Here is a 22,744-nt window from a genome sequence, read left to right as displayed (position 1 = left end):
AGCGCCCCAGCACGCGGGGGAGAGGGAGAGCTAGTTTTGGCTCCTCTTTTTATATTTTTTTCTCTCCCTGGGCCTGTCCTATGTAAACTGGGCCAGCCAGGAGTGCTGTTCGTTTCACCTGAGGTTCTCACTCCGGTCCTTGGACCTTCCTTTGTTCTATTTTCGTGGGCTTTTCCCTTCCAGGTCTTGTAGCCACCGCCATTCTGGACGCCTTTTCCCTGTTCTAACTACCTATCAGAAGGATGTGCCTGACCTTGGAAACAGCTTGATCAAAGGCATGACATTTCCAGAGAAATGCTAGCAACATGATGGACCTGGGGAAAGGTGCAGATGAGCGATCCAGGGGAGATTATGGGTGGAGTGGGGGATGAGATCAGTCTTCAGGGCCTCAAAGCCTGGACTTTCTGTGGCTCTGGAGCGCCCTCTTTTGCCCCAGGCCAGAAGGTGGAAGACTTGAAAAAGACGGAAGACCTTCCAGTTCCTGATAGACCTGCTCTGAGCCAGAGCATCTAGGCACTTCCCCACAATGGTGACCTTGGGCAAGTTATTAACTTCCTTGGCCTCAGTTTTGGGCTCTATAAAATGGGGTTAAAGAGAGGACCTGCATCAGAGGGCTGTTGGTGAATGGAATTAATTTAGCAAAGCGCTCAGGTGGCACCAGTGGTATACAGAACCCACCTGCAAATGCAGGAGACTTGAACCCTGGGTTGAGAAGATCCCTTGGAGGAGGAAATGGCACCTCACTCCAGTATTCTTGCATGGAGAATCCCATGGACAGAGGAGCCTGGCGGGCTACAATCCATGAGGTCACGAAGAGTCGGACATGACAGCATCACACACAGCACAGCGGCTGGTACTGTGTGTGTGTGTGCTAAGACGCTTCAGTTGTGTCCGACTCTGTGACCCCAGGGACTGTAGCCCACCAGGCTCCTCTGTCCATGGGATTTTCCCTGCAAGAATACTGGAGTGAGCTGCCATTTCCTTCTCCAGGGGATCTTCCTGACCCAGGGATCAAACCCACATCTCTTATGTCTGTTTCATTGGCTGGTGGGTTCTTTACCACTAGCACCACCTAGGAAGCCCATAGGACCTGGCACTAGTGAATCTTTTTTAAAAAATTTATTTATTTATTTGGCTACTTCAGGTCTTAGTTGCAGCATGTGGGCTCAGTAGTTGCCGAGTGCGGGCTGAGCTGCTCTGAAGCACGTGGGATCTTAGTTCCTCAACCAGGAATTAAACCCAGTCCCCTGCATTGGAAGGTGGATTCTTTACCACTGAGCCACCAGGGAAGTCCCTCATGAGTCTTTTCGACCAGCTAAATATTATTACTAATTGGGAAAAAGAGAAAGTTGGTTTTCCCCCAAGGACATGACGACAGGTGGGTGGCAGGTGTTTTACCAGAAGAGTCTACAGAAAAAGACGGTACTCAGCCCCTGGGATTCCCAGGCTTGCGTGATCCAAGTAACCCCCAGGGGCTCTTATTAAAAACACCTGCTTCCCACGCCTAGTCTCTGGGGTGAGACAAGCTGTGGGGTTTGTAAAGAGGCCCCAGGCCTGGACCTTCTACCAGGCAGGTATGGGGAACATTCCTCTCTGATGACAAGAATTCACTCCAAATTCTTCCTCCTTGGGGAGACAATTCCTTCAAAACATGCTTTTTTAAAAATTGTGCTGTTTATTGAGTATGCCTCACCTATTCTACAGAGAAGGAAATGGCAACCCACTCCAGTATTCTTGTCTAGAGAATCCGGTGGACAGAGGAGCCTGGTGCGCTGCTGTCTATGGGGTTGCACAGGGTCGGACACAACTGAAGCGACTTAGCAGCAGCAGCAGCACCTGTTCTAAACCCTTTCTGCGTTAACTCAGACAGTCCTCACAGCAATCCTGTGATGTGTAGGTACTCAGGATTGCTCCCATGTTACTGATGGGGAAACTTGAGGCCTACGAAAGCTAGGAAACTTGTCCAAGGTGGCAGGAACTCTGTGACTTGTTAGGAGTCAGACTGGGACTTGAAGCTGAACATAAGCCCTTAACCATTGGGTTGTAGTTTCCCCACCTGCTTCCAGTCCCTGGGCTGTTTGATGAGATTCCTCCAGGTGTCTCGGGTCAGAGCTGAGGGGTTCATATTTTTTGCTCCTTTGTCCTTTAAGATAGCAGTCCCTAACTTTTTTGGCACTAGAGACTGGTTTTGTGGAAGATAGTTTTTCCACAGACGGGGTAAGAATGGGGATAGTTTGGGGATGATTCAAGCACATTACCTTTATTGTACACTTTATTTCTATGATTATTACATCAGCTCCACCTCAGATCATCAGGCATTAGATCCCTGAAGCTGGAAACCCCTGCTCTAAGGGTGTGACCTTTGAATCAAAATATGGCCAGTCCTGCTTCAAACCACCTTGGGAAACAGAAAAATGGAATTCAACTTCCTGTGCCCTGCTTACTTCCTCTTGGTAGTTCTCTCTCCCAGAAGTGATTTCCCTACCTCTAAATGGGGGTGCAGCACCTCCCTAGGTATCATCAACAAGTTAGAAGATCACGGATGGGGAGGGGAGTTGTGAACTGTTAGGCTGTAGGCTCTTTTGGACCTGGGACTAGCTAAGGTAGGGTGTGGGAGGATTGGGGACAGTCTAGGAGTTGTTCAAGTCACCTACCTCCAGGGCTAGTCCTTTTCTTTCTTATTTTTTTATCTTTTGGCAGCATCACATGGCATGTGGGATCTTAGTTCCCTGACCAGGGATCAAACCCACGCCCCCTGCATTGGCAGAGCAGAGTCTTAACCACTGGGCCACCAGGGAAGTCCCCAGGGGTAGTCCTTTTCCAGCTAGTGTCACCAGGACACCAGAGGCTCGGGGAGGCCACACAGTGGTGGGAAGAGAGGTTGGTGGGGAACCTGGCTTCTCCCTTCCCCCTTGGCACTCCAACAATGCCCTGGCTGGCGGTGGCTCATGATTCACCAGCTTTAAGCCCTGGTTTCATCAGTAATCAGGAAACACACCACTAGAGAGCCTGGGGCATTTTCTGAAGGGCCCAGTGCCCTCCCAGAAACCAGGGAGCGGGGCAGGAGGAGGGAACAGGGGAGAGGAGAAGGAAGAGGTCTGGCCTCAGAAAATTTGCATAATGTATTCTTTTCTTTGAGGAAGCTGAGAAAGCTTCAGGATCTGACATCCCTGGAAACCATTCACTCATTCATTCTAGTTTACTGAACCCCTTACACTGTGCCAGTTACCACAGACCCAGAGAAATAAAGTGAAGTTATCTAGAAGCTTCCTGATATGGAGATTACTGTACGCTGTATGATCGGCTAATTCCTCCACAGTGCAGTGAGGCGCTGGTTTACCAAATTCAGAATCCACAGAGGAGAGAGCCATTAATCTGGGGGTGGGTGGTTGTGGTGTGAATAGGGGAGCAGGGTCAGATATTGGCAGTTCTGAGGCCCACACCAGGGAAATGACAGCATGGGCTGCAATCAGATCCTTCTGCCACTTCTGAATGGTTCTTCTCCCATCTGGGCCTCAGTTTTCCCAGCTATGAACTGGACACAATGATGAAGCCTTTCTCCTTGGGCTGTTATTAGAGTTAAAAGATTTCACTCATGTAAAGTACTTAGAACAGCCCCTGGTGTGTGGTCAGCACATGGGTCACAGCGTGCCTGGTAGACAGTGAGAGGGCTTTCCGGTGAAGGACCCTGTCTATGCAAAGGCCCAGGAGTGTGCTGCACATGGGTGTGCTGGACATCGGTTGGGTGGAGTGAGAGGTAGGAAGGATCGTTGGAAGTAGTGTCCTTTCCTGGGGACACCTTCCTTAGGGCAGTGCGGAGCTACAGACAGTTTTTGAGCAAAGGAGTGATGTGGCAGACCTGAGCACCAAGGCTACAGAGCGGTCATGGGCTGGAAGGCCAGACTGGGGCAGGGAGACCAGTGAGGACGTGGTACCAGGGTCTTGGTGAGACATGTGGAGGCCTGAATGAGTAGCTGTGGGGATGGAAAAACCTGGAGATGAGGACCAGTGTCAGGGGGACACATAGCTGAACTGACGCGATGACATTGGGTTGGCCAGAAAGTTCATTTGGTTTTTCCATGACATCTAACATCATCAATCTTCCCTGGTGGCTCAGAAGATAAGGAATCTGCCTGCAATGCGGGAGACCTGGGTTCAATTCCTGGGTTGGGAAGATCCCCAGGAGAAGGAAATGACAACCCACTCCAGTATTCCTGCCTGGGAAATCCCAAGGACAGAGGAGCCTAGTGGGCTACAGTCTACAGGGTCGCAAAGAGTCAGACACGACTGAGTGAGTAACATGCACAACATCAACAATACAATGAGTGAACAGACAGCGCACCGTGGGCTGGGGGGAATGGAGGAGTCCAGGTGTGTTGGGAAACACGATTCGGAATATACTAATATACTTAGGAGAGGGTACTTAGGAAAGGCCTTGAAGGGTGTATAGGAGTTGTCCAGGGGACCCACGAGGGAAGGGCTGCCTAGACAGACAGAACCAAAAGCAGAAGATGTGAAAGCAGTGGGTTTGGGGAGGAAAGAGTGGGGTTCAGGAGTTGGGGGGCCTTGGGTGTCATCTATAGGCCACTGGGGTTGGGGGAAGGTCAGCAGACAAAGCAGTGGGAAGAGAATTTCAACATCTCTGTTAGCTTCTCGTGGCTGTTGAAACAAATGACCACAGCCTGGGTACCTTAAGGCATTCTGCTTTAAAACAGTGATTTATTCTCTCACCGCAGTGTGGGCAAGGCTGTGCTCCCTCACAAGGCTTCCAGCTTCTGGTGCCTCCAGGTGTTCCCTACTTGTGGCTGCAAGAGTTTAAACTCTGCATCTGTTTCCACATGGCCTTCTCCGTCAGCATCTTTTCTTATGAGGACGCTTGTGATTGGATTCAGGGCCCACCTGGATAATCCAGGATAATCTCACCTCAAGACCCTTACCTGAATTACATCTGCAAAGACTCCTTTTCCAAATAAAGTCACCCACAGGTTCCGGGTGAACCTATCTTTTGGGGAGTGGGGGTTACCATTCAACACACCACAAGGTCCTAAACTCTAACCCCAGTGCTTCCTCCCAGAAGGAGAGTCTTCCCTCTTTCCCCTCCTCGGGGCTCCCGGTCCCTCCAGTCGTGCCTCCTGGATCAGGCAGGACGCCCCACTGCTCACCTTTCATCCCCAGGGCCCAGAAGTGTACGGACACGTGTGCAGAAGTAGCCTCCTGCCCGCCTCTCTTCTTCCAGCGGCCAACGCCCTCAGAGGCGGGGACCTGGCTAAACCTGTGGGGGGTGAGCGCCACCTTGTGTTCATTTGGAGCGCTGCAGTCCGAGGCTCCAGCCCGGTCCTTGCCTTGCGGACAGGCGGAGTGGTGCGGCCGGCTGTTGCCTGGCTCCTCACACATGTGTTCTGCTGGCCTCAGTGTGAAGTGGGGGACATAGCCCCCAGACCAGGAGACCCCGGCTCAGAGAGGCTGTGACTTGCTGAGGTCTCACAACTTCCACTCCCGTCTGACTCCAAAGCCGCACCGCACAAGCTAGACTAGTGCACAGGGGTGGGGGCGGGACCTGTCCACCCTGGCGGCTGCGAGGCTTTTCAGGGTCTACGTTTGCCCACATGAAAGACGGGCAGGGATGCACATGAGCACCCCCAGGCAGCCCCTTGCAGAGAAACCCGAAGAACCCAGAACTCAGTCTTTCACTGAAATGGTCTGTGAACCTCATTGCTTCTCCATACTTTGCAAACATTGGTCTTAAAAAACAAAACAAAGCAATTAGGTGTTTATTGTTTTTTTCTAAACATTTTCATGTGTGTGAACTATTTAATAACTTTAAAAACATACTTATTGGATTAGAAACTTCATGGAGGCTTTCAGTTCCCCTCTGAAAGGCAATAAGCTGAGCTGTTTCTTCCACATTCTTCCAGGAATGATCCCTGCATATGATTATATATAGGTGCGTATACATACACATATACACGCCCTTGCATGTATATTCACACACTCCCATTAAAAAAAAAGTGACAAGCAATCAACATTCTACATTTGTTTTTGTCACTTAATGACGCTTTTACATTTGTTATGATTGTGTGTGTGTGTCTGAGTGAGTCATTTAGTCATGTCCGACTCTTTGCCACCCCATGGACTGTAATTCACCAGGTAAGAATACTGGAATGGGTATCCATTCCCTTCTCCAGGGGATCTTCCTGACTCAGGGATCAAACCAGGGTCTCCCGAGTTGCAGGGAGATTCTTTACCATCTGAACCACCAGATATCTATATCTATACAGTAAGTGTATACAGGGTGAACACAACAGGCAGCCAGCACCCAGATAAATACATGAACACACACACACACACACAAAACACATGAACACAACCAGTTCCCCATAAGTCTCCTCAGTGCCCCTTCCAGCTGCCCGCAAATGGCACTAACTGTCCTCTGAGATTTTGATGCCTTTGTTCTCCATGTAAATGGAATCATGTCCTCTTTTGTAGGCAGCTCCTTTCACTCAACATTTTGTTTGTGGGATCCAGTCACGTTGTTGCCTGTGGTTGTACACTATTTATCCTCATGACTTGTAATGCCCCACTGTGTGACTACACCACACTTTATTTCATCCATTTTACTACTAATGGACGTTTGGATAGCTTCCAGGTTTTGCTCATTACAAATAGTGTGCTATGAATATTCTAACTTAGTATGTGTCTTTTGGTGAACGTGTTGGATCTACACCTAGAGGCAGAATTTCTAGGTCAAAGGTCTACATATGTTCTGTTTTGGCTTCCCAGGTGGCTCAGTGGTAAAAGAATCCACCTGCAGATGCAGGGTCGGGAAGATCCCCTGGAGAAGGGAATGGATACCCATTCCAGAGACTTGAACCCGAGTTTGATCCCCTGGGTCAGGAGGAGGAAATGGCAACCCACTCCAATATTCTTGCTTGGAAAAAATCCCATGAACAGAGGAGCCTGGTAGGCTACACTCCGTGGGATAGCAAAGAGTTGGACACGACTGAGCGACTGAAGCATGCATCCACACACGTTCTGTTTTAGCAGAAGCTGCCAAAAGGTTTTCCAAAGTGATGGTAACAGTTGAAGTTCCCACCAGTTCTGATTACTCCATATCTTCACTAACGCTTGATATTTTTGCCTTTTTCATTTTAGCCTATGTATAGTGATATGGCATTGTGGTTTTAATTTGCATTTCTCTGATTACTAATGAAGTTGAACACCTTTTCATGTATTTATTGGCCATTTGGGTATCCACTTTGATCTGTTCAAGTCTTTTGCCTATTTTTCTTTTTAAAACGTTTTGTTGGCGTAGAGTTGATTTATTTTGCTATTACGATGTCTTTTCATGTTGGGTGTTTTTGTATTGATTTGTAGGAGGTCTGTATATTTCAAGCAGAAGTTTTTTTTGCTGTATATGTTCATTACAAAAATCCTCTCCCATTTTGTGGGTCATGTTTAACTCTTCAAAATGTATTTTTTGTCAAAGGAGAGTTCTTAATTCTGATATAGTCCACTAAAAAATTATTAGCTCCTTTACTTATTGTTTAAGAAAACCCTGCCTCTTTCAAGGTCATGAAGATGTTCTCTTAATGCTTTCTTCTAAGTCTTTATTATTTTGCTCTTTCACATTTAGGTATGGAATTTATATCTGTTTATGGTGTGAGGTAGGGGTTACATTAGGCTGAAAAAACAGTCTCCCAATGATGGAGAGACTCCTCCTAATTCCTGGAACTGTTACCTTCTGTAACAAAAGTTGCTCGCCTTGTGACTAGATTGATGTAGCCATGAAACAAGCAGTGCCCGCAGCTCCAGAGATGGGAAGAGGCAAATAACATTCTCTCTGACAGCCTCCAACGTGTTGGCTCTGCTAACACCTTGATTTTGGCCCGGTGATACTGATTCTGAACTTCTGACCTCTAGGACTGTGAAGGTATAAAGTTCTATGGGTTTAAGCCACAAGTTTCTGGTAATTTTTTTACAGCAGCTACAGGAAGCTATTAGAGGGATCAAGATGCATTTCTCCCACAATATTCTATCTAGCTGACCCAGCACCATTTCCTGAAAAGACTGTCCTTCTCCCACTGCACTGCTGTGTCCTATGTGCCATATGTGTGGGTTTGTCTCTAGACTGTTAGTCTGTCTGCCCTTGTACCAATGCCACACTGTTTAAATTCTTGTTCCTACAGCAGTTCTTGAAGTCTGGTACAGTAAGTTCTTTTTTTTTTCTTTTTTATTTTTTTTTTTTTTATGTCAATGGCTTTTCCTTTGCATCTCCATATACATTTTAGAGTCAACTTGTTAATTTCAGGGGGGAAACTCTGGGATTTTTGAATTGGGATTGTGTTGAATCTTGCAATTAATTTGAGAAGAATTGATATGTTTATAATATTGAGGTTTCTGGTCCTTGAAAATGATATAGCTCTTGGTTTATTTAGATCATATTTAATTTCAAATAATGATGCTATTAAAAAATAAAAAATTGAGATATAATTCACATACCATACAATTCATTCATTTAAAGTAGACAGGGTGGGATTTCCCTGTGTGGCTAAGAATCTGCCTTCTGATGCAAAGGACGCGGGTTCAATCCCTGGTCAGAGAATAAAGATCCCACAGGCAACGAAGAGCCCACAGACTGTAACAAAGACCTAGTGCTGCCAAAAATAAAGTGTACAAGGAATTCCCTGTTGGTCCAGTGGTTGGGATCCTGTATTTTAACTGCTGAGGACTCAGGTTCAAGTCCCTGGTTGGGGAACTAGGATCCCATGAGTCGCGTGGCGTGGCAAATGAAAAATGTGTACAATTCAGTGGGTTTTTTTTTAAAGTATATTTACAAAATTGTACAATCATCACCACTATCTAATTCCAGAATATTTTTTATCACTCCCCAAAAAACTCCATCCCCAATGGCAGTCATTCTCTACACTCCCCTGTCCCCAACTAGGCAACCACTAATTTCTTTTTGTCTCTATGGATGTGCCTATTCTGGACTTTAAATATATAGAAGTGGAATCATAAAAAACGTGGCCTTTTGTGTTTAGCTTCTTTCACTTAGCATCATGTTTTTCAGGTTCATTCATGTTGAAGCATGTATCAGCACTTTCTCTCTTTTATGACTGAATAATATTCCATTATTCAGGCAATACCAAAGCAATGCCAAAGAATATTCAAACTACTGCACAGTTGCACTCATCTCACACGCTAGCAAAGTAATGCTCAAAATTCTCCAAGCCAGGCTTCAACAGTATGTGAACTGTGAACTTCCAGATGTTCAAGCTGGATTTAGAAAAGGCAGAGGAACCAGAGATCACAGTGCCAACATCCACTGGATCATGGAAAAAGCAAGAGAGTTCCAGAAAAAAATATCTACTTCTGCTTTATTGACTATACCAAGGCCTTTGACTGTGTGGATCACAATAAACTGTGGGAAATTCTTAAAGAGATGGGAAAACCAGACGACCTTACCTGCCTCCTGAGAAATCTGTTTGCAGATCAAGAAGCAACAGTTAGAACCAGACATGGAACAACAAACTGGCTCCAAATTGGGAAAGGAGTACATCAAGGCTGTATATTGTCACCTTGCTTATTTAACTTATGTGCAGAGTACATCATACGAAATGCTGGGCTGGATGAAGCACAAGCTGGAATCAAGATTGCTGGGAGAAATATCAATAACCTCAGATATGCAGATGGCACCACCCTTATGGCAGAAAGCGAAGAAGAACTAAAGAGCCTCTTGATGAAAGTGGAGGAGGAGAGTGAAAAAGTTGGCTTAAAATTCAACATTCAGAAAACTAAGATCATGGCATCCGGTTCCATCACTTCATGGCAAATAAATGGGGAAACAATGGAAAGAGTGACAGACTTTATTATTTGGGGCTCCAAAATCACTGCAGATGGTGATTGCAGCCATGAAACTAAACGACACTTGCTCCTTGGAAGAAAAGCTATGACCAACCTAGATGGCATATTAAAAACCATACACATTACTTTGCCAACAAAGGTCTGTCTAGTCAAAGCTATGGTTTTTCCGGTAGTCATGTATGGATGTGAGAGTTGGACTATAAAGAAAGCTGAGCACCGAAGAATTGATGCTTTTAAACTGTGGTGTTGGAGGAGACTCCTGAGAATCCCCTGGACTACAAGATCAAACCAGTCAATTCTAAAGGAATTCAGTCCTGAATATTCATTGGAAGGACTGACGCTGAAGCCGAAATTCCAATACTTTGGCTACCTGATGCAAAGAACTGACTCACTGGAAAATACTCTGATGGTGGGAAAGATTGAAGGTAGGAGAAGGGTATGACAGAGGATGAGCTGGTTGGATTGCATCACCGACTCGATGGGCATGAGTTGAGCAAGCTCCGGGAGTTGGCGATGGACAGGGAAGCCTGGTGTGCTGCAGTCCATGGGGTCTCAAAGACAGAACTGAGCAACTGAACTGAATATTCCATTGTCTAGATATACATTGTTTGTTCATCCATCCATCCGTTGATGGATATTTGGGTTATTTCCACTTTGGGGCTATTATTAATATGAGTAAAACTGCTGTGAACATCATGTATACGTTTATGTGCAGGCATATATTTTCAATTCTTGGGTATTGTATATCTAGGAGTGAAACTGTTGAGTCATAGGGCACCTCTATATTTAACTTTTTGAGGAGCTGCTAAACTGTTTTCCAAAGCAGCTGCAGCATTTTACAATCTTACCAGCAATGTGACAGGGTTCTAATCTCTCCACATCCTGGCCAATACTTGTTACTGTTTGTCATTTTGATTATAGTCATCCTACTAGGTGTGAAATAGGACCTCACTGTGGTCTTTATTTCATTTTCCTAGTAACTAACACATAATAATATTTTGTCTTTTTCAGTGTAGCCGTCTTGCACACCTTTTGTTTTATTTCTTCCTAGGAAGTTGATATTTCTGATGCTCTTATAGATGGCTTTATTTTTTAAAAATAGAATTTTATTATTTTCCAGCAATTTTAGATTCACAGAAAAATTGAGAGAAAAGTACTGAAAATTCTCATCTATTCCTTGCCTTCACATGCATAGCTTCCCCCACTATCAACATCTCATTGTTTTAATCAATGAAACTATGATACATCATCACCCAAAGTCTATAGTTTACATAAGGGTTCAATCTTGGTGTTGCACATTCTATGTGTTTTGATAAATGCATAATGACATCCATCCATCATTATAGTGCCGTATAGAATAATCTCACTGCCTTAGAAATCCTCTGTGCTCCATCGACCATCCTTCCTTCCCCCATCCACTAACCATCTTGCTATTGCCATAGTCTTGCCCTTTCTAGAATTCATATAGTTGGAATCCCACAGTATGTAGACTTTCCAGATTGGTTTCTTTCACTTAGTAATATGCATTTAACTTTCCTCTGTTTCTTTTCATGGCTTGAGAGCTTGTTTCTTTTTGGCACCGAATAATATTCCCTTGTCTGGATGTACCACAATTATCTAACTGTTCACCTACTAAAGGACTTCTTGGTTGCTTCTAAATTTTGCCAGCTATGAATAAGGCTGCCATAAACATCCAGGTGCAAATATTTGTGTGCACTTAAGTTTTCAACACTTTTGGGTAAATATTAAGAAGTAAAGGATTGCCGAATCATATGGTATAAGAGTATGTTTAATTTATAAGAAACTGTCTTATAAAAAACCATCTCCCAAAGTGACTGTGCCCTTTTGCATTTCCACCAGCCAAGAGAGAAAGTTCTTCTTGCTCCACATCCTCACCAGCACTTGGTGTTTTCAGTGTTTTGGATTTTGGCCATTTTAGTAGGTGCATAGTCGTGTTTCACTGTTGTTTCAATTTGCAAACCCCTACTAACACATGACATTGAGTGCATTTTCATATGCTTGTTTGCCATCTGTACATCTTTCCTGGAGGTGTCTGTTCAGATATTTTGCTACTTTTTTTTTTTTTAAGTTACGTTGTTCATCTTCTTATTTTTTGTATTTTAAGAGTTTTGTATATTTTGGGTAAGAGTCCTTTATCAAATATGTCTTTTAGCATATTTTCTCCCAGCCCTTGGCTTGTCTTCTCATTCTCTTAACAGTGTCTTTTATAAGTTTTCAATTTTAATGAAGTCCAGCTTATCAATGATTTCATCACTTACATCTTTGATGTTTTATCAAAAAAGTCATCACTGAACTCAAGGTCATCTAAATTTTCTCTTATATTATCTTTTAGGACTTCAATAGTTTCAGTTTTAAAATGTTTTATTTTTGTGGTCAGTGGAGAGAAATATAGTTGATTTTTGACTCTATTTCTAGTTTTGCTAAATTCACACAAATTGTTGAAAGGTATGTGTTAAAGTCTCCTACCATGATTATTAGTTCCATCAAGTTTTGCTTGCTTTTTTTTTTAAACCATGTACTCTTTTTCTTTTTTTTAAATTAATTATTTGGCTGCACTGGGTCTTTGTTGCAGCATATGGGACCTTTAGTTGTGGCATACAAACTCTTAGTTGCAATATGTGGGATCTGGTTCCCTAACCAGGGATCAAACCCCTGACCCCTTGCATTGGGAGCACAGAGTCTTAGCCACTGGACCACCAGGGAATTCCTCTTCACTTGGTTAATTATAATCCACTACCGAAGTGGATTCCATGCTCACCTCAGCTACTCCATTTCTGAGTTCCTTTATTTACTTTTCAAAATTTATTTCTTTGGCTGCACTGTGCAGCATGTGGGATCTTAGTTCCCCTACCAGGAATTGAACCCTGGTCCCTGGCATTTAGAGCACGAAGTCTTAACCCCTGGGCCACCAGGCAAATCCCAAGTTCCTTTATTTAGTGTTGCCTCTTAGCTGCTTGCGCTCTAGCAGGAAGGGCTTCGTAGTTTTTTTTCAAGGGCACATATATGCTTTAAGTTTAAATTTAACAATAAGTAATTACCTCTAAAATATAAAGATATAAAATAAAGCAAACCCAACTAAAACAATAGCAAGATATTCCAGTAAACTCCCCCTTGTACATAGTATTGGCTTTCACTACATCTCACCTTTGATTTGTCTTAGAAACGATGACTTGTACTGAGATTTCATTCAGAAAACTGGTTTCCACTTCACCTCCAATAGACTGAGTAAAACAAGATTGTCTGCATCAAGTGCTGGGAAGCATGTGGGCCTCTCACAAACCACCAGATGGAGTGGAAAACGGTCAAGCACGTGGCAGGACTGCTTGGCAGATCTACTGAGATTGTACCTATGCCAACCCCATGACCAAGCAAGCCGACTCGTGGCTGCGAATCCAGCAGAGATGCATAAACATGTTTATTAGAAGGGCATATGAATATTCATAGCAGTGGTATCTGTAATAGCTTCCAAACAGGAACTGCCCAGCTGCCCATTACACAGTATATTTACAAAACAGAATGCTATTCAGAGACAAGACTGGATAATCTACAAATACACGACAGTCTACAAATATAAGTACCTACTACAAATATGGTGTTGTACCTATCACCTACTGCAACTATATCTACCTACTACAACTACTCCAACTGTGGTGTTGGAGAAGACTCTTGAGAGTCCCTTGGACAGCAAGGAGATCAAGCCAGTAAATCCTAAAGGAAATCAGTCCTGAATATTCATTGGAAGGACTGATGCTGAAGTTGAAGCTCCAATACTTTGGCCACCTGATGCAAAGAACTGGCTCATTGGAAATGACCCTGATGCTGGGAAAGGTTGAAGGCTGGAGGAGAAGGGGATGACAGAGAATGAGATGGTTGGATGACATCACCGACTTGATGGACATGAGTTTGAGCAAGATCCGGGAGTTGGTGATGGACAGGGAAGCCTGGGTGCTGCAGTCCACGGGGTTGCAAAGAGTCAGACACGCCTGAGCGACTGAACTGAACTGAACTACACATATATGTACCTACGTGGAAAAACCTCACTTCCACGTGGTGAATGTGGTGAATGAAAGACTCCAGAGACAGAGGAGCACAAGCTGGACAATTCCATTTCTATGAAGAACAAAAATAGATGAAACTAATCTGTGGTGACAGAAGACAGAAGAGTAGTTGCCTCTTTACGTTATTTTTTTATTTCTAATTAGAGGATAACTGCTTTACAACGTTGTGCTGTTTTCTGCCGTACAACAACATGAATCAGCCTTAGGTATACCTATGTCCCCTCCCTCTCGAACCTTCCTCCCACCCCATCTCACCCCTACAGAGCACTGGGTTGAGCTCCCTGTGTCACAGAGCAAATTCCCACTGGTTACCTATCTTCCGTATGGTTATCTATTGTACCTACAGCGATGCATATGATGTATATGTTTCAGTGCTACTCTCTCCTTCATCCCACCTTTTCCTTCCCCAGCTGTGCCCACAAGTCTGTTCTCTATATCTGAATCTCTATTCCTATGCTGCAGATAGATTAATCAGTATCAGTTTTCTAGACTTCATATATATACCTTGTTGTTATTGTTTAGTCGCTAAGTATTGTCTGACTCTTTTGTGACCTCATGGACTGCAGCCCGCCAAGCTCCTCTGTCCCTGGGATTCTCCAGGCAAGAATACTAAAGTGGGTTGCCATTTCCTCCTCCAGGGGATCTTCCCGACCCAGGGATCAAACCTACATCTGTTATGTCTCCTGAATCGGCAGGTGGGTTCTTTACCACTAGCACCACCTGGGAAGCTATATATACATTAATATACTTTATTTTTCTCTTTTCCAAAAGTATGGAATACTTCACGAATTTGCATTGTCATGCTTGCGGACGGGCCACGTTAATCTTCTTTATATTGTTCCAGTTTTTCAGTATATGTGCTGCTGAAGCAAGCACGGGTCGGGCAATGGAAATGGTCAGTGTCTTGATCTGAGTGGTGATCAGCCGAGTGGAGACATAGGTCAAAGTCTTTTAAGCGCCCACTTAAGATCTGTGCACCTTATTGTGTTTCATACCTAAGTAAACATTTTTTAAAAGCTTTAAAAAATGTTTTGAGGCATATAGTCACTTGACCCAGGACTTGGAGACTGAGTCTGCCATGCACAGGCAGAGCAGGCTCCAAGGCTGACACCTTGCTCCAGCCCCAGTCACCTTCTGTGACAATACATTCTTAAAAATGCCTAGCATGGTATTTGTCACCCCACACAGGCTCTGCCAGAAATCTGCCACTCCTCCATCAAAGGGTACCGTCCAGGCCCCGCCCCGCCCCTGGCACCCTCAATCTGGGCGAGCCTGTGACTGTTTTGACCAATAGAGTGTGACAGCAGCAACACTGGCTGACTTCCAAGGCCGGGTCAGAAAGGGCGATGGGTTCCTCAGGCTCTCTTTGGACATGCCATGTTGGACGCTGGCCTCTCCGAGGCCGTGATGCTTAGAGACCGTGCTTAGAGCCTGCTGAGAGATAGAGTGAGGTGCCTGAGGACCCCCAGCTGTCCAGCCTCTAGCTGCTTTTTGATCCCCGCTGATGTCACATGAGCAAAGACGAGAAGCCTGAGTCATGAGTAACTCATGAGCTACAAAAGTGGTGGCTGTCTTTCGTTGTAGGCTGTCTTTTGGGGTGTACTGACATGCACCAATAGGTAACTGGAACATCTGGTAACTTTATTCCCCAGGGCTTTTCCAGGCCCTCTCTCTGCCGTCCATCCAAGCACATCTGGGTACACTCAGTTCCTTACTGCACAAAGGTGTTCTCCTGCCTGTGGGGCAGGAATCTTCTCCCCCATTCCAGACCCAGCTTCTGCCCTGCCTCCTCCAGGAAGCCTTCCTGTTTGTTTATAAGCAAGCTGATGGCGGGCTTCCCAGGTGGCTCTTGCAGTAAAGAATCCGCCTACCAATGCAGAAGACAGACATAAGAGATGCGGGTTCGATCCCTGGGTCAGGAAGATCCCCTAGAGGTGGAAATGGCAACCCACTCTAGTATTCATGCCTGGAGAATCCCATGGACAGAGGAGCCTGGCGGTCTATAGTCCATGGGGACACAAAGAGTCGAACATGAGTGAAGTGACTTAGCACACTGCAAGCTGATGGTGGGGGTTGGTGATCATGCGGGCGGCTATGCCTGTACAGAAGCAGAGGGTATATGGGAACTGTCTGTGCACCAGACTGTGTCTGAGTTCAAATTCCAGAGCTCCCACTTCCCAGCTGGGTGCCCTTGGGTGAAGTACCTAACTGGAGCCTCAGGGTTCTCATCCATAAAATGGGAGTAATAATCGTGGCTACTTCCCAGGTCTGTCCTGAGGATTCAAGGGATTAATCTATGGAAAGCACTCATTATGGCCTGGCAAACAAGCACGCCGAAATGTTCATCCTCAAAACAGCCCTATCTGATAGGTTCTATTCTCCCCATTTTACAGATAAGGAGACTGAGGCACTGAGAGGGGTTCATTTCATCAGGCTACATTTACTGCAGGAGAGTTGGAAAATGAGGCCAAGAAAGGAGGTTCCGGCTCCCCAAAGTACAGTAACAAATGAGAGGCCGAGTAAGAGTTAAACCTGGTTTTCTCGCCCACACTGAGGTTGCTCACTCTCCCCAAAGCATGTAGAAGTCAACAGGTTCCCGGCTGGGGCGGGAAGCTCAGCCTTTGGCCTTACCTGATCCTGGGTTTCCTTGCCTGCTCTGGAGGGTAAGAGGCCCCGCCCCCTGGGCTGGGTCTTGGAGAGTAAGAGGCCCCGCCCCCTGGGCCGGGTTTTGGAGGGGTAAGAGGCCCCGCCCACTGGGCTTATGTGAGATGGCCAAATTCAGCACGGGTCTGAGCTCTCTCTGTGAGCACTGAAGGCCAGTGGATGATTATTCACCAGCCTTCCTGCTAGGACCGCCCCCACACCTCACCTCCTCCTCTGGGGTGGGGTCTGAGTCATGGGGACCACGGTGAGCAGGACTGATGGCTCTAAATGGTGCAAGTCCCAGCAAGTGAGGGGAATGAAGGCCCTGTGGGAACAGAACGTGAGATTTCCTGCCCCTGTGTCTTTGCACTGGCTGTTCCTTCTGCCTGGACGGCCCTGCCCTTTCTTCCCCAGCTTTAGGTTTAGATGCCCCCAGGGCAGAAGACTTGTTCTACACACCTTTGGGAGCAACTTAGTCTAAAGTGCTTGGCCCAGGGCACAAAACAGAGACTGCAGACAGAGACGGGGCCGGACACAGTGTGTGCAGGTGGGCCTAGGGGCGTGGGGTGGAGGAGAGAAGGAGCGACTCTCCGCGGGCAGCCCCACACTTAGCGCAGCACCGACAACATCATCTATGTGACTCCACATGTCTAGCTGTTTGTTAATTAGGAGCTAATTCTGGAAACTGTTTAATACATAGATGCCCTGTATATAATAATTGCTCAAAACTATTTGGTATTGTTGCTGTTGAGTGCCAGCTTTGTGTCAAGCCTGTTACATACTCACTCATTTAATGACACACAGCCCTTATTGTCTCCACTGTCCCGGGTCACGACCTCACTGGAGTGGCCGGGCTAGAATTTGAACCCCGTTCTGCAGGATCCTTCATTTGGCCCCAGCAGCCTGCAGAGGAAGGCACACAAGTCAGTGGGGCCCCAGTGACTCAGAGCTGGCGGGTCCCCTGGCCCGCCCTTTCCTCCTGACTCAGCCCAGGCGGTTCAGCGGGCCTTTCTCTGGAATTCAGGGCCCCCAGGCAACGTTCCTGAGTGGCTGTCTCCTCTGCGATACACTCCCGGGAGAGCTGGCAGATGGCTGTGTTCCCGTCGCAGCCTCGTCTGTGTCCTGCATCCCCCTTGAGGTCTCCATCTTCTCTCAGGAGGGTGGTCAGTGACTTGCTGGGGTGGACATCTCCCTCCCAATTTCCCTGTGATGCAGAGGGGCAAACCGAGGCAGAGGGGACCCGTGGTGTGGCTGGGTGATACAGCCATGGTTGAGGGTAGGGATGGGAGTAGGAGAAGCTCATATTCAATTTCTGGCTGCTTTTTTCTGTCTTTGCCCAGCCCTGGACCCCTGAGTGGGACCCTTCAGCCCAGCCCAGCTCCCAGCCCTGGACAGGTGAAGGTCAGGCACGCACAGACCTCTGTAACTGACCTGAACGGGGACAAGTGTGAGTTGCCTTTCTACTCTGCTGCTGCCAAGAGAAGGTAGGGACGTGGCTACCTCTTCTCCGTCTGGTCCCCCTGGAGTCTCCAGCTCAATAATGTGATACTGGAGCATGTCTCCTGCCAGCCATGCCCTGCTGCTATTCTGCCTTATGGTGCCCTGCTGTCCCTGTCTTCTGGAACCCAGGCTCACCCAGGCTGCCAAAGCCTTGGCCCTCAGTTCCCCCAATTTCCATAAAATGGTAGTCTTATTTCCCCAGTTTCATTCAGATATAATTTGGGGGGAGAGGGGAGGAATCAAGTCGTTTTACTGAGGGAGGGGTGAAAGGCTGGGAGGACAGTGAGATCTGATGTCCTTCTGGGCGGGATCTCCCCCAGCCTCAGTAGCTGAAAGTTCCTTCAGATATAATTGATACACAACACTGCATCAGTTGAAGGTGTGCAACACAATGATTTGATACATATTTAAATTGTGAAAGGATTGCCACAGTAAGTTTAGTTCACATCCATTGCCTCCCATTGCTACAAATTGTTTTTTTCTTCCAAAGAGGATTTCAAATATCTACTCTGGTAGCAACTTTCAAATATACAAAAGAGTATTGTTAGCTATAATCACCCTGTTGTATATTTCATCCCCAGCGCTTATTTATCTTTCTAACTGGAAGTTTGTACTTTTTGACTCCCTTCACCCATTTTTCCCTGCCCCCAGCCCCCACCCTTGGCAACCACCAGTCTGTTCTGTTTCCATGAGTTCGGTTATTTTGGTTTCCACATGCAAGCGAAATCACACAGTACTTGTCTTTGTCTGACTTATTTCACTTGATGTAATGCCCCCAGGTCCATCCATGTTGTTGCAAATGGTAGGATTTCCTTCTTTTTTTTTTACAGCTAATGAAAGGTGATAGTTTTAAATACCCTTCTGGCCCAGATTCCTGTGATTGGTCACAAAAGACTCCCCAGCATCCTCCTTCCTTCCCCACCTCCGTGAAGTAGGTCTCAGGGAAGCAGGGCCCCTCTGGCCTTCTGCACAGAGTGACCCTAGGGGGCTCCTGGGCAGTGGGAGAGGAAGAGACATTGTTAGATGAACTCAACTGAGCATGTGCATTAAGTCCCCTCAGAAGAAGGGTAGAGAAAAGTTAGATTGTGACTTGCCTAGAATCATAAGCATGTGCTATACTGGGATTGAACCCCGGGGCAGTTTGGCTCTTGTGTCTTGAAGCCCATCAAAGTGAATTCTCCCCGTTGCCAGGTCCATTCATCAGTTTCCTACTGAACACTTACCATGTGCCAGGTCCCCTGCTGAGGGCTGCCATGAATGCATTGATGTGACTCAGGCCCTGCACTTGGTGAAGAGATGGCCAGACAAGGTGAGATCAGTCTGGGGGCTGGGGTGGGGAGCCCGGGTCCACCACACATGCACATTTCCCATCTAGCAGGTGAGAGAAATCAAGGCTCCAGTTCCTGGAGTGCAATCAGAGGCTGCCTAAGAGGAATGAAGAAGGTGAGAGGCTGAGGGCCTTCCTGAAGGAGTGAACGAAAAAGTACATGCTCGCTTCTGTGGGCTTTGAGGCTGATTTGAAGGAGACAATAATAATCTAGTACAACTGATCTTTGAACAACGTGGGGGTTAGGGGCACCCACCCGTTTACAGTTGAAAATCCGCTTAGAACTTTATAGCCAGCCCTCCATATCCTAGGTTCTGCATTCTTGGATTCAACCAAAAAAGGATGATATACTACCGTAGTACCTACTTACTGAAGAAAATCTGCATATATGGGGACCTGTACCAGTTCAAACCCATGTTGTTCAAAGGCCCACTGAATTACTGCTGATAAAAGGGAATGTCTTGACAGTCACCTGAACGGCCTTTTGCACTGTATCTTTCCCCCATTCCCTGCCTTCTCTGATCTCCTCTCCTGTCCTTCTCCACTCCTCATCCTCACTGTTTGTGGAACTTTCCAGTACACTCCTGCTGACCAAGACATTTAACAGAAATGGAGCAAAAGCAGGCAACAAACAGGTAAAGTTACCCAGGAGTGGGGAGATGTCCGATGGAGAAAACAATCAGAGTGGCTTGAGAGGGTACATAGGAGCCGTGCAGGAGGAGCTCTGCCAGTGTGCCTGTGAGCTCCTGTGCCAAGGGAGGTGACCTTTGATCCAAGACTTGAATAACTAGAAGGAGCCCTCTGCACGAGTTGCTGAGGGGCAAGCATTTCAGGCAGCGGGAACAGGCTGAAGCCCTGAGGTGAGAAGAGCTTACCAGTTCCAGGAACAGAATGAGGCTAGTGAGTGAGGGAGGCAGATGGAAGAGATAGGGTGGGGCAGCTGGCAGGGTCTAGGAGCAATTTACATTATATTCCAGTTTGGTGGGAAAACCTCTGGAGGTTATCAACTGTTTTTAAAGTGATCCCTCTGGCTGCAGAGTAGACTATAATCCAGCGCCCCATGGTGGGCAGGTTAGCGGCTTGGACTACCAGCAGGGTCAGAGGCGGTGGGACAATGGATTGGTTTGCAACATGGGGACACACTTTGCTAGGAAGCAGGAAGAGGACCGATTGCCCAGTGCCCATTTCACAAATGAAAGAACTGTAGCTTAGAGACAGTCCTTGCATAGGGGGAACCATTGTGCCCACTGTACAGATGTAGAAATTGAGAGGGAAAGGAATTTGCTCAAAGAGACATAATTAAAGTCAAATGTAGGCCCCTAGGGCACTTTCTCTGCTGCTAAACAGTCTTGCTCTCTAGGTGTGGCTGGAATTACTCACCACCTGCCTTCTGCAGACAAGGAAATTGAGGCTCAGAAGAACAGCACTCATGACAATGAGCCTGGGTTAAGACTCAGGGCCCCTAATGCGAGGTCTAGACCCTCTGTCTCCCTACCGCAGTTCCTGCCTTCCTGGTGTGACTATAGTGAAATGAATGTAGCAAACCCACTGAGGACCTAAGAGGAGGTGATGTTGAATTGCACACTTCCACTCCCAGTGCTGGAGATGCCCAGGGACAGATGAATGAGGGGGCTTTGCCTGTGGGGAGGGCAGCTGTGTGCCTTTTTGTCTCCCACTCGGCTGGAGGCCCACTGTGGGCGTGTGTGTGTGTGTCGATGAGTGTGTATAACTGTCTGTGAGTATGATTGTGGTGCCCACAGCAACGACAGCCTCTCTGGGACTGCTGGGCATCCAGCGACCTCCTGCTGGTCACTTCTTTGTCCACTTACCTGCAGGTCCCTTGGTTTCTATGTCTTATCTCCAGGCCCTGCTTAGGCTTCTTAATGAGGAAATGATTAACCACAGAAGCATTTTCTAAGACTTTCATCCCTTTCTCCTGGTCAAGTTAAAAAGTATTCACAATGAACAGGGTTGCTAGTGGGAGGATGACAGGAAGCCAAGGGCACCTGGGGCCACTGGGAGGAAGGCCTGGTGTGTGCCTGGGCTTAGAGCCTGGGGCTGAGCCCTGGCCTGGTCCCATTTCTTCCTTACTGTGTAAATTTGGTCAAGTTCCTTGCCTTATTGGGCCTCTGCTTCCTCCTCTGTGAACTGAGGAATTTGCACTAGAATCCAGTACTTTCAAAGCATTTCCCCCCAATTAAAACTGGTGATCTCCAAAACAAACAAAAAAACAAACAAACAAAAAAAAATGGTTAATTACGTTTGGGAAACAATACTAGGGTATATAAAGGTAAGCCAGTTTCTTGACCACGTTTCTTGGCCTTTATTTGTTGAAAACTTTTATTTCTTTGGATACATAGCACAAATGCACATGGCATTAAATTCAGATGGCATGGAAGGAGTTTGGGGAGCTCATAGCTCTTTCCAGCCCCTCTGCTCCTCACTTTCAGCAGGCCCCACTGGCAGTATCTAACCCATGGAGGGATGGTATGGCCATGCCAGCTGATGTGGGTGTTCACTTTATTGTGGTTAAGTGACTACCCCAAGGGGGTTGGGGAGTGTAGATTCCTTGCTTGGACTACAGCACCACTCCCAAGTGTTTCTGGGTCTAGCATCTAGAGGAACCCCCTTTGGGAAATGGGTCTCTGGTCTTACTGTTCTCCAGTGAGACTATGTAGGAGGGACCTGGCTGGTGCCCTGAGAGTTCCGACTCTGATCTCTGAGAAAACAGCCATAACTCCTGTCTTTTGCTGCCCACCCAGAGGCGGCCCTTTAGCTTGAGAGGAGGTGCCAAAACTGGCAATTTATTTGGGGACACGGAGACAAGGGTAGGTCGGAGGCCGGACTGGGATCCGGATCTCCTGCTCCAGGAGCAGTGCTCTCCCAGCTAAGCGCAGCCACAGACGTGCTCAGGCCCTGGGAGAGACCCTGGGGACGGGGGTGGCCTGGCTCCACACTGCATGGTCATTTCCTGAGACGAGCAGATAGAATCGCACCGGGTGTGTGGCATCTGCACGGGGCTGGGGTGTTGTGTAGGCTGTGTGGGACGTTTTAACTCCGAGCACACGGTTTGCTAATGTGCGGTGTGCCGGTGTGACCGGTATGCCCTGTGGCCGCCGTGTAGGCAGCGAGCCGAAGTCAGCGCCAGGTGCCAGGTGCGAGCGGCGGACTGGGCGCCGGGAATGCGCGCTGGGCCGGGGGAGCCGACGCCGTGTGCCCAGTGCCCCGTGCGGGCGGGAGAAGGTGTGTGGCGGCGCGCAGGAGGGTGTGAGCGTGCGTGTCCCGCCGGCGCCGCCCCGCCCCGAGGCCGGGCAGGTGTGGGCGGACCGCC

General features: G+C 47.1%; 1 non-coding gene across 1 annotated transcript; it reads right to left on the bottom strand.

Moving 5' to 3' along the window:
- Positions 1–14,709: 14,709 nt before the first annotated feature.
- LOC122424109 lies at positions 14,710–14,819 on the bottom strand. Its single transcript, XR_006264307.1, has one exon. It is a non-coding gene; the product is annotated as a U6 spliceosomal RNA (small nuclear RNA).
- Between the last annotated feature and the right edge of the window lie 7,925 nt (positions 14,820–22,744).

The sequence above is a fragment of the Cervus canadensis genome, chromosome 21 (assembly GCF_019320065.1).
Source record: "Cervus canadensis isolate Bull #8, Minnesota chromosome 21, ASM1932006v1, whole genome shotgun sequence".
Lineage (NCBI taxonomy): Eukaryota > Metazoa > Chordata > Mammalia > Artiodactyla > Cervidae > Cervus > Cervus canadensis.
The sequence above is the reverse complement of the archived record's forward strand: the minus strand, read 5'-3'. Positions and strand labels throughout refer to the sequence as shown.